The sequence below is a fragment of the Trichechus manatus genome, unplaced genomic scaffold (genome assembly GCF_000243295.1).
Source record: "Trichechus manatus latirostris isolate Lorelei unplaced genomic scaffold, TriManLat1.0 scaffold00013, whole genome shotgun sequence".
NCBI lineage: Eukaryota > Metazoa > Chordata > Mammalia > Sirenia > Trichechidae > Trichechus > Trichechus manatus.
The window spans coordinates 22,520,794-22,532,124 of record NW_004443949.1 but is presented as its reverse complement, the minus strand read 5'-3'; positions in this window follow the sequence as shown (position 1 = coordinate 22,532,124).

Below are 11,331 nucleotides of genomic sequence, written 5' to 3'. Positions count from 1 at the left end.
ACTGGACTCAGTCCGGTGAAGGTCTTGGTAGGTGTGGACAATTAGTCCTTTGGACTAATCTTTTCGTTGTATCCTGTTCTCTTCATTCTCACTTGTGGAGCTTAATTTTTGAGAGAAGGAAAAGGCAAGTGAAGTATTCCAAAAATGTAGCTTTCACGCCCTTTATTCACACATCTCTTTCTTCTTCTCTTGACACAGTGATTAGAGAAAGGTGGTGGTATTCTATTTTAAATATTGTAATGCATGAGCTTCCATTAATTGAAAATAGAACTTTCATTAATAGAAAAGGGAACCATTGTCTGATATATAGCTAAATAACTTCTTTGATTCCTAGATTTTGGCTAAAAATACTGTTTCCTTAGAGAAATTATTTTCTCACCATATTTCTTAAAATCTCACGTTAGTATCCATAGGGTTCTCACAACTCCTAGACTTTCTTCCTGTTTAGGGGCAGATTGTCTTGGTTCTTATATAAAAATGATGGCACCTGTCATTAGAAGGGCCATCTGCTTTGAATTGTTGCTAACATCTCCCGATGTCTACACACGTCTCCTCCTTCTACACCGCACACATTGAACAGATTTAAACCAGATGCTGTTCCATACGTTACTTCCTCCTTGTGACCCTTTATGAAATCATGATTTAAGACCACAGTTCTTGATTTTTTTTTTTTTTTAAAGCTGTGAACAGGTGGCCAAATTGCATGGGCAACAAGTGAAAATCAGAGATTACTTGGTGGCTTGGAGAAGGACCAAGTATCTTGTGAGCCCAGCTCCTGTAATATCAACCCAGTTTCCTCAGAGGCGATGCCCAGGTCAGCTGCTGCCACCCGGGGCAGGGCAGGGCTGGCTTTGGAAAGGTTGGGTCCCTAGGAAGAATCCAGGCCTTGCTCTGTGAAGTACTCTCAGGAAATAGGGGCATAAGGACATAATCACCCAGTGAATGTTAGTTGTTCTGGGGTACAAAGGAAACAAGGTGGAAACTTATTCTGTGCTAAGAAAAGGGGACTGTAGGATTAGGGATAGAAGGAAGGGTGAGTGTGTGTGGCAGGGAGAAGACTGAGTGAGAGGCCTGGGCTGGAAGCTTGGGGTGTGGTGGGTGGGACCAAGCTTCTCATATTTCCTTTAGGGTGTGGGAAAGTCTTCCTCCATACTATCTGGGGGCAGAAATACTCCCCCTCTATTCAGCATGAGTTATTATTCCTGCATGAGTTAGTATTCATTCATGTTTCCATGTATAATGGGATAATCAGTAAACTGTATTTGATCTGAACTGAGGTTTGCTTGGATAGGATGGGGCCTGGGATTTGGGGAAGTGGTTGTGGGAAATTCAACTGTTAGGGAATTATAAAAGTGGGGCAGAGACTGAGGAGATGGGATCTTCCAATGTTGCAAGTGAGAACAGTTGGTACCTTGAGGAAAAGGGGCACCAAGACATGGGAGAGGAACAAAAAAGAAGAATGGGGTTCTGTTTCAAACTCTAGGATAGTTTACTCTTATTTGGGGTGGGGGGGATTTTTTCCATCCTTCTTTGTCCTTGATCTGCTGAGTTGGCTGTGCGAGCACCTTTTGGGAAACCTATATGAACATCTGGAGTCCCTGGGTAGTGCAAACCGAGTGTGCTCGGCTGCTAACTGGAAGACTGGTGGTTCAAGTCCACCCAGAGGCACTTTAGAAGAAAGGCCTGGTGATCTGCTCCTGAAAAAATCAGTCATTGAAAAACCCCTGGAGCACAGTTCTACTCTGACACATGGGGTTGCTGTGAGTTGGAGTCGACTCGATGGTAAGTGATACATGAACACTGGAGCATTTGGCTATGTTTGACTCAGGATACACCGATGTGCCAGGTAGCTCCAGCTCTCTGCAGCCCATCAGAGACTGTGAGAAATGCTGTGGTGGATACATGCATGTGAGCCCAGAGTTAGCGGTTTGGATAAACAGAGGTACTTGGAAATATTTTTTTGGTGCAGCCCCTAGAACACAGTAGTAAAATTACAGTCTCGTCCATTAGTACTTTGTTCCCAACTGTGCTGTCAGATGTGAGGGAGATAGATTTTTGTCTGTGAAGGCACATTTTTTTTTTCCCCTCATATTTTAAGCCTTTGGGGAATTTGAGAGTATCTGGCCAAGGCAGGCACCAGTAGATTAGGGACAGTGGGGAAGGCTGGCTTGGCTCCACCATGGATGTTTAGATAATCACAGTAATACCATGCCAGTTTGCCTTGCCCTTTGTTCGACCTCAAACTAGAAATAATTTCTTATCCTTGTTTAAAGCCTTCCATGGCAAGAGGGCAAGGAAGGCATAACACAAAAGAGTGTCTCTTTCTGGAGGGAAAAAGTTTGTGTGGCGGGGATTTGACTCTCTTCTAGTCACTGCCGTTCCCCTCAGTACTATTTGATTGAGATGGATAACAGAGGATAGTCTTGAAATGTCTCATTTACTTGTTTTACCTGTTGTTAAGCACTTTTTAAAACTTCTCATTTAAGTGTCACAGTTAAGCCTAGCAAGGTTGGTGCTTTTGTTCCTATGTCTCAGGTGAGATTATGGAGGCACAGAGTTAAGTAGTGGGACATAGTTCCTGCAGCTAGTAAAATAAGACCCAGAGTTCACATGTAGGGGGCGCTGACCCCAGAATCTGCCCTTTTAGTCTCGCTGCTTCCTCACAGGAGGACCTGGCAGAGATCTTCTGAAGAGAGCCAGAGTATCTACTTGCATCCTATTTCCCTCTTTCTTTGGTTAGAGATGATATTTATTGACTGATAATTCGTATTGTTGGTGGTGCCATTAGGTCAGTTCTGACACATAGTGACCCCATGAGACAGAGTAGAATTGTTCCATAGGGTTTTCTTGGCTGTAATCTTTATGGAAGCAGATTGCCAAATCTTTCTCTTGCAGAGCCACTGAATGGATTTGAACGGCCAACCTTTCAGTTAGCAGCTGAGCAATTCACCGTTGTGCCATCAGGAGTCATTGATTTGTACTAGTATTTAAAAATATCTCTGAATAAGGAAAGGAGTAAGAGACTTGGGACTTCCTGCTTTTTTGGGATAGGGTGATTACAGATGGATGATTTCATTGATGGGTTCACTGGTGAGTTTATGGCACCTTTATTCCTAACCTCTGGCAGAAAGTTCAGAGGTTCCTGATGGGAGTTGATCTTCCGGCCCTTTGTCAAGTAGTGAAGGAATTATCAGAGTTAACTCCATTAACAGAGTGCAAGATGGTATATCTATGTTACACTTGCTATTGCTTGAATATTAAAAATAATATTTAAAAATTAATGTATGCTCCCTACATAGAGAGAGGGCTGTCAAATATTCAACATGGTCATTTTTTTCAAACTATTGGTATTTTCATCTCTACCCCCTTTTATACTCAATTTGAGTTTCAAGGCAGGTACGGATTCTTTGGAGTTTGCCTTTCAGAGCTCTGCTGTGAAGCTTTTTCATTGCACCTAAGCTTTATATTCCTCCCTTTGAAGTTGGTCTTTGGTTTTGTATCTTTGCCCTTTTTGGGGGGTTATTGATGTATGGTTGTAAAGAATTCTGTTTTTTTGCAGGTTTAGAGAAAGCTTTATTAAATAAGAAGCCTAATTATGAGTATGTGAGCACTGGTGGCACAGTGGTTAAGCATTGGGCAGCTAATCAAAAGGTCAGCAGTTGGAATCCACCAGTTTCTCCTTGGAAGCCCTGTGGGGCAGTTCTGCTCTGTCCTATAGGGTCACTATGAGTCAGAATCGACTTGATAGCAACGGGTTTTTTATTATGAGTATCAATAAATTTGAGTTAACATTGGATATATTTTAAGTAAGCTAATGCAACTTAACTGTTCCTTTGATATCACATGAATATTTATTAAAATCTCTTGAGCTTTTATCAATTCAGGATTTTTCTTGCTAACTTAGATTTTATCAGTTAAAAAAACTATTCTACCAATATTTGAGAACATCTGTGTGCTAGGCAGGAGCCCTGGTGGTGCAGTGCTTAAAAGCTCAGCTGCTAACCAAAAGGTCAGCAGTTCGAATCCACCAGCCACTGCTTGGAAACCCTATGGGGAAGTTCTGCTTTGTCCTATAGGGTCACTTTGAGTTGGAATCTACTCAACAGCAACGGGTTTTCGTGTGCTAGACATTTTTAAACAAATATTGTTTATGTGTCTGTCACATGGTAGGCCATGTTTTAAGGTACTTGGGAAATGACAGTAAACAAAAAAACAATCTTTTTGGATTCTGGTAGAGGAGAGACACATAATAAATAAACAAATATAGTAGATATTAGAAATGCAAAAATAAAGCAGGGATGAGAAACTGGGAATGTTAGGTGGGCTGGTTGCAATTTTAAATATTGTGGCCCAGCATGGTCTCACTGAGAAGCCTTTGTGGGTAGAATGGTGAATAAGATGGGCCTGCGTTCACAGGCTGACAGTCTAGTGATGATAACTTCTTCTTTTTTTTGAAAAAAAAAAAAATTATGGTAAAAAATGTATATAACAAAACATTTTCCAATTCAACAATTTTTACATGTTTAATTCAGTGATATTATGGTCATCCTTTTCCAAATTATTCTATCACCATTAACAGAAACTCAGTTCTCCCTAAGCAAAGACTCCCCTTTTCCCCCTCTTTCAACCCCTGGTAAAACCACTGATAAACTTTACTCTCTCTCTGTTTGCCTATTTCATTTAAGTGGGATCATAAAATATTTGTCCTTTTGTGACTGACCTTTTTCACTCAGCATAACGTTTTCAAGTTTCATCCATGCTGTAGCATGCATCGGGACTTTCTCTTTATGGCTGGGTAGTATTCCATTGTATGTATACACCACATTTTGTTTATCCATTCATTGGTTGATGAACATTCAGATCGTTTCCCCCTTCTGGCTATTGTAAGTAATGCTGCAATGAACATTGGTGTACAGATAACTGTTTTTTGATGAGCACTTCACCATGAGGTTCTTAAAAAAAAAAAAAAAAAAACCCACTGGCATCAAGTCAGTTTCAACTCAGAGAGACCCTATAGTACAAAGTAGAACTGCCTCTAGGGTTTACAAGACTGTAATCTTTACGAAAGCAGACTGCCACATCTTTTCTTCTGCAGAGTGGCTGGTGAGTTTGAACCACCAACCTTTTGGTTACAGCCAAGTGCTTTAACCACTGTGCCACCAGGGCTCCTACAATGAGGTTAGGAACTCCTGAGTACTTATATATACATTTCCTTCTAAACTACTGAGAAGACGGGGGACATTATCCCCAGTTTATCCAGGAGGAAACTAAAGCTTGGTGAGTTAAGTAAATTGCACAGATGAACATAGCTAGCACGACCCAGTTCTGACTCCAAAGCATGATATTTTGTACTGTGTCAATGTTGAAACATTTGTTTTGTAGGAATTATCTGACTTTTGAGATAGGGCTGCCTTATTTTTGGTTCGACGGGTTGTGCTGCAACTTGACTGGCTCACAGAGTCTGTGTCGTGTGTTAGCATCAGTTTTCCTTCTGCCCTCGCGCTTGTTCTATTTAAAGGACCTTGGGGTTGTTGTGTGCTGTGGCCACAGCTGGCAAAGGTGCCACCTCATTGCTCAATTCCATGCAGCAGGACATGTTTGCTGTGTCAGAGAGTGAACTCTGTTTAGTCCAGCAAATCATTTACTACGTGAATTCCTGGCATTGCATTTCAGTGACAGGACACTAATTTAACTGGTCTGTGTGTTGCTGTGTTCAAGAGCATGCTATAAATGCTCACATTTAGAAGGGAATGTGAAGTGAGTGAAGGAATGTAATACCAAGGTCACTGGTTTATTATGAGTGTTAGTCACAGAATAGGCCATACCTTACATTTCCAATGATTGCCTTATCATAATGGAAACTAAAAAGCGAATGAGTGTGTTGGATTAGAAACCTTGATAGAGGGCTCTGGAAATCAGGTCAGGGGTTCAAGAGAACTCTGTGCTTCCTGCCATGAGTGTGCTTATGATAAAAGTGGGATACTCTGCATTGGATATTAATATCATGATGATTTTCATTCTAGTACATCCTTACCATTTGGCACTGATACACACACACACACATATGTATGTATTTTGTGCTTGACTAATTTAATATTTGAGGTATATATGCTGTGCATTTAATTTATAAAGAGGACACACACACAGTTCTGTGTTATTTTTTATTGTCAGTTTCTAGTGATTCTTCCTCATTTTCTACTTCCAAAATTAAATGCTATTGATTTTTAGAAGATGATTTTCTTTTTACCCAGGAAATAAGCTATAGTTTGGGTTCTTGGGCTATAGAATTTATTCTATTCATTTACTTTTTTTTTTTTGAAGTATAACACACATACTGACAAGTATACACATATTATAAATGCACAGTTCAAAGACTTTTTAGAAACTGAACACACTTAGGTAACCAGCTTCCAAATCAAAAATGTAAGAAATTATCAGCACCCTAAAAGCCCCCTCACTCTCTTCTAATCACTCCCACCATCCTCCTTTACCATGATCCTGATGTCTGTCAGCAAACTATGTGTTTTGCCTTTTTTTATACTTGATGTGAATGGAACAACACAGTCTGTACTTTTCTGTGTCTGGCTTCTTTTGCTTTACATTGTCTGTGAGACTGATCCACGTGGTTGCGCGTAGCAGTAGGTTGTCCGTTCTCATTGCTGTATGATATTTCGTTGTGTAGCTGTTCTACAGTTTATCCATCTATTCTACTGTTAGAGACATATGTGTAACTTCCAGCTTCTTGCTCTTGTGAATAGTGCTGCTACAAACATGTTAGTATATGTCTTTTGGTGAACATATAAGCATTTCTGTTAGGTATATACTAGGAGAGGAATTACTGGGTCATAGGATATGTGTAAGGAGCCCTTGGTGGCACAATGGTTAAGTACTCAGCTGCTAACCAAGAGGTCAGCAGTTCAAAACCACCAGTGGCTCCACGGGAGAAAAGTCCTGGCAATTTGCTCCTGTTAAGTTTACAGCCTAGGAAACCCAGTGGGGCAGTTCTACTCTGTCCTGTAGGATTGCTATGAGTTGGAATCACCTCGGCACACAGCAACAGGATCTGCGTATATTTAGCTTGAATTGATGCTACCAAGTAGGTAGTTTAAGCGATTGTACCAATTTACATTTCCACTAGTAGTGTTGTGAGTTTTATTTTTGATATGGTTTTTTGGGGTGGGGAGGCACGTGCTGTTTTGAGGTTCATTTCAATTCATGTTTGTTCCATGGAAAGGAATGGTCATAACTATCTCACTGATTCTTTGAAAGCTAAGTTAAATACTTGTCCCTGTGTGTGCCTACATGTTGTCTCTCTTGTCTGTGCATATATGTATATGTGCATGTGTGTGTGCACACGTGCATAATGTGTGCGTATGTTATGTACAACATACATGTATGTGTGTGTAATTTATTTTATAAAACTTGATATAATCTACAGTAGATATTCCCTTACATAGACTGTGAGACTGGGAAGCCACCTTAGAGTTCGTCTAGTTCAGGCTTCTTTAGTCTCTGAAGTTGCACTGATGGCTGGTTGAGTGTCTCTGAACACAGGAAGCACATTATTCTAGGGTGACCCATCCTTGTTAAGGATCCCTGGTAGGTTCAAACCCCGCAGCTGCTGTGCGGGAGAAAGACGTGGCAGTCTGTAAAGATTTTCTATAAAGATCACAGCCTTGGAAACCCTATGTGGCAGTTCTACTCTGTCCTATAGGGTCTCTATGAGTCAAAATTGACTTGATGGCAGTGGGTTTGGTTTTTTTTTTGGTTTTAGAAACTTATGCTGTGCTTCTTCAACATTAAGATGACGTCGGCTTCCTTTTAACTTCTTCTGTAAATGTGTCCTTTTAGAGGTGAGCAAAAAACTATGATTCTTGTAATAAAATGAAATCTCTTCAGGCAGAGGTTCACAACTCTTTTCTACATTGTACTTTTCAGCATCTGCAGGGTTGTGGTTCCTGAACAGTTTGTTCTGGTTAATTGGATAATGGAGAAGAAAACACAGTACAAAGCTGCTTTTTTTTCTTTTCTTGTTTTCCAGTTTTTCTGCCGTGAACACATTAATTCTTTTTCCTATTTTTAAACAATGTTTAAATCCCAAAATAAAAAAATTAAAATATTATATATTTTAATCAGACTATAATGAATACAATAATGAGAAAAAGATATCCTTGTTCTTTTTAAATAGAAAACTGACCACTGTATTTCATCTAATCCATGAATATGGAAAATTTCTTCTGATGGATAATATCTAGTCTAAGGTTTCTGAACTTCCAGGTGATATTAATATTCATAGAGCCTGAGAATAAAAATGAGTTTTTTTAGTTAATAATTAATAATTAAGGTTCATACATATTAGTTAATAGGCAGTTCTTTTTTTTTCTCTACAGGCAAGAAGAGACTGACAGAAGAGTGAAAAATGTAAGATATACTTTCTTTAATGGAACATTATAAATTGATTTGTACTTACATATTCTGTAATGTGATGACTTTAAAGATATCTGATATACTCTGCGTCCTTTTTATAATTAAATTTTTGCTAGAAACCAACCAGTCACAAACACTGTTGTTGTTGTTAGGTGCCATCATGTCAGTTTCAACTCACAGCGACCCCACGCTCAACAGAATGAAACACTGCCTGGTCCTGTGCCATCCTCACAATCGTTCCTATGTTTGAGCCCATTGCTGCGGTCCCTGTGTCAGTCCTTCTCGTTGAGGGTCTTTCTCTTTTTTTGCTGGCCCTCTACTTAACCAAGCATGTCCTTCTTCAGGGACTGGTCCCTCCTGATAACATGTCCAAAGTAAGCGAGACAAAGTCTCACTATCCTCGCTCTAAGGAGCATTCTGGCTGTACTTCTTCCAAGACAGACACTAAATATATTTAAATATGGTTAAATATAGAGAAAACATATATTCCCTGACTTTGTTGAAGGAAGGTTGGTTAGATTTAAGAAGTGGATGATTGTATGTTTGTAAAGGCAAATGAACACATTTTACATTTTTTTTTCCTGCTAGGGAAGTAGTAGGAAACCATCACCAAATCAGAAAAACACCAACTGTTTAAAGACTCTGGGTAATTTCTTAATTATAGACATATAATGTCTTTAGTATTCTGCACATAGGAGAAGGGTTTCTAAGAAAGATGACAGAGCTCAATATCCTTATTAAAGGAGCTGAGAATTATTGATTTGAGGTGTTCACTTTATATGGGTGTTGTTGGAAAACATATTGACTGTTTTAAATGTTTAATTTTTTTTCTTTCATAATTTTTTCCTTCCTCAATTTACTAGTAAAGTATATTAATATCTTTTGGGATCTGGGCTTCTGGTCTGAGAACTTGTTCAGACGGGATTCTAGCAAGAATAACTAAGATTTTTAGTGATCCTTCTCTCTTCCATAAATTAAAAAGAAAGCCTTACTTTTCAACAGTAGCATAATATGGGTCATAGTTTAACTGGAGTGCTCACCTCCTTTGGGATTGCAATGAGTAGACTGATTTTGTTGTTTCATGGGTTTTCTCTTTAAAGGTTTTGATAACATTGTACTGGCTGGGAAGAAAAGCACAAAGTAACCCCTACTATAGCGGTCCCTATCTTAACTTGAAAGCATTTGAGAATTTTTTAGGACAAGCTCTGACTAAGGTAAGGAAACTATACCTGTATGACTGTAACTACTATTACTCCTACTACTTTCTCTCCCTCCCTTCTCCCCCCACCTCTTTGTCCTCCTCCCCTTTCTCTTCTCCTCTGTAACAAAAACATCAGCTCTGAGTGTCGTTGCTCCACTCTGGATTGGGCTGGGGAGAGAAGACTGTTACTCATTTACTGCTGTATATGCCACCGCCGAGGAGGTAGTGAGTCTATTTCAGAGCTGTTGCTAGGGTATAGAAATTTCTCTCTTAATTTTAGGTAACTTGATGACATACTCATTTGCTTCCCTTCTTAGACACTTTAAGGAGCCCTGATGTCACAGTGGTTAGATCTTGGCTGCTAATGAAAGGTAAACAGTTCAAACCTACTAGCCACTCCGTGGGAGAAAGATGTGGCAGCCTATGTCCATAAAGATTTACAGCCTTGGAAGTCCTATGGGGCAGTTCTACTCTGTCCTATAGGGTCGTTATGAGTTGGAATTGACTCGATGGCAATGGGTTTGGTTTGGGTTAGACACTTTATAAAATATATAATTTAACTATTTTATACTCATTATGACAGTAGTGTTTAGTGGGGGGGTGCTTCCAGGGCTATTAAAATGTGTGAAAGTAACTCAGTTTCTTCATTTTAATGTGTTCTTTGTATGAGTGATTATATCTCTGATGCCCATACTCCAATATCTCCACAATTCTACCATACAGGTTCTGTTTCTTAAAAAGTAGTAAATGCTGTTCGTGAAACCTGATAAGGTTTTTAAGTTAGAATCCTTTGTTTTACACACTTTGTGTCCTGGAATCAACATGACAGCCTTGAGGGCAGTTGTGTGCTGGAACAGACAGTGGTTCTGCCGAAACTCCCTTCATGAGAGATCCAAATGGAAAAGCTAATTTCTCTATGAGGCATTTATCCAGGGCATTGACAGGGCTCAGAAGAAAATAAGTGGTCAAAATAATTTGTCACCATCAAATTAATACTACTTGCTTTTGGGCTTTTTGTGATAACTAAATGGTACAATACCAATAAGACATTTAGCATTAGTCCTTGGCACATTGTAAGGATGCAATAAATGCTAGCTACCATGATTGGAAGATAAGATTTTAGGCTACAATGAAAATGATCACCTTGCCTTAAATCCGGCCTGGTCTTTAATGGTTTCACCTGAATCCAGCCACATACATTATAGAGAGATGGGATTATAGAGCCCAGAAGGTTCAGATTTTTTTTTTTTAATTGTAAGGAGTTGATAGCCCTCTACTCAAATTCCTTGTATCAGTTAATTCAGGTAATAGTTGAGATATTAACAGGCCACAAGCATTATCCTAGGTGCTGGGGAAACCCACACACAAGAAAAAGGACCTGTCATCACAGAGTACAGTTTTCTGATGGAGACAGGAGGAGGAGATACGTCACTGCAGTGCAGGAGGGGTGGTCTCTGATAGAGGGCTGTGCAAGAGGCTTTGGGCACAAGGAGACCCTTGCCGTCCAGTGATTTCAGCTAAGAGTGCATTCAGTTAAAAACAGTGTAGGACTTTAGCTCTTCTATTACTGCTTCCTTTACAGCTTTTTTTTTATTGTAATTTGGGTGAAGGCTTACAGAACAAATAGTTTCTCATGAAACAGTAGTACACATATTGTTTTATGACATTGGTTAACAACCCCACAACATGTCAACCCTCTCCCT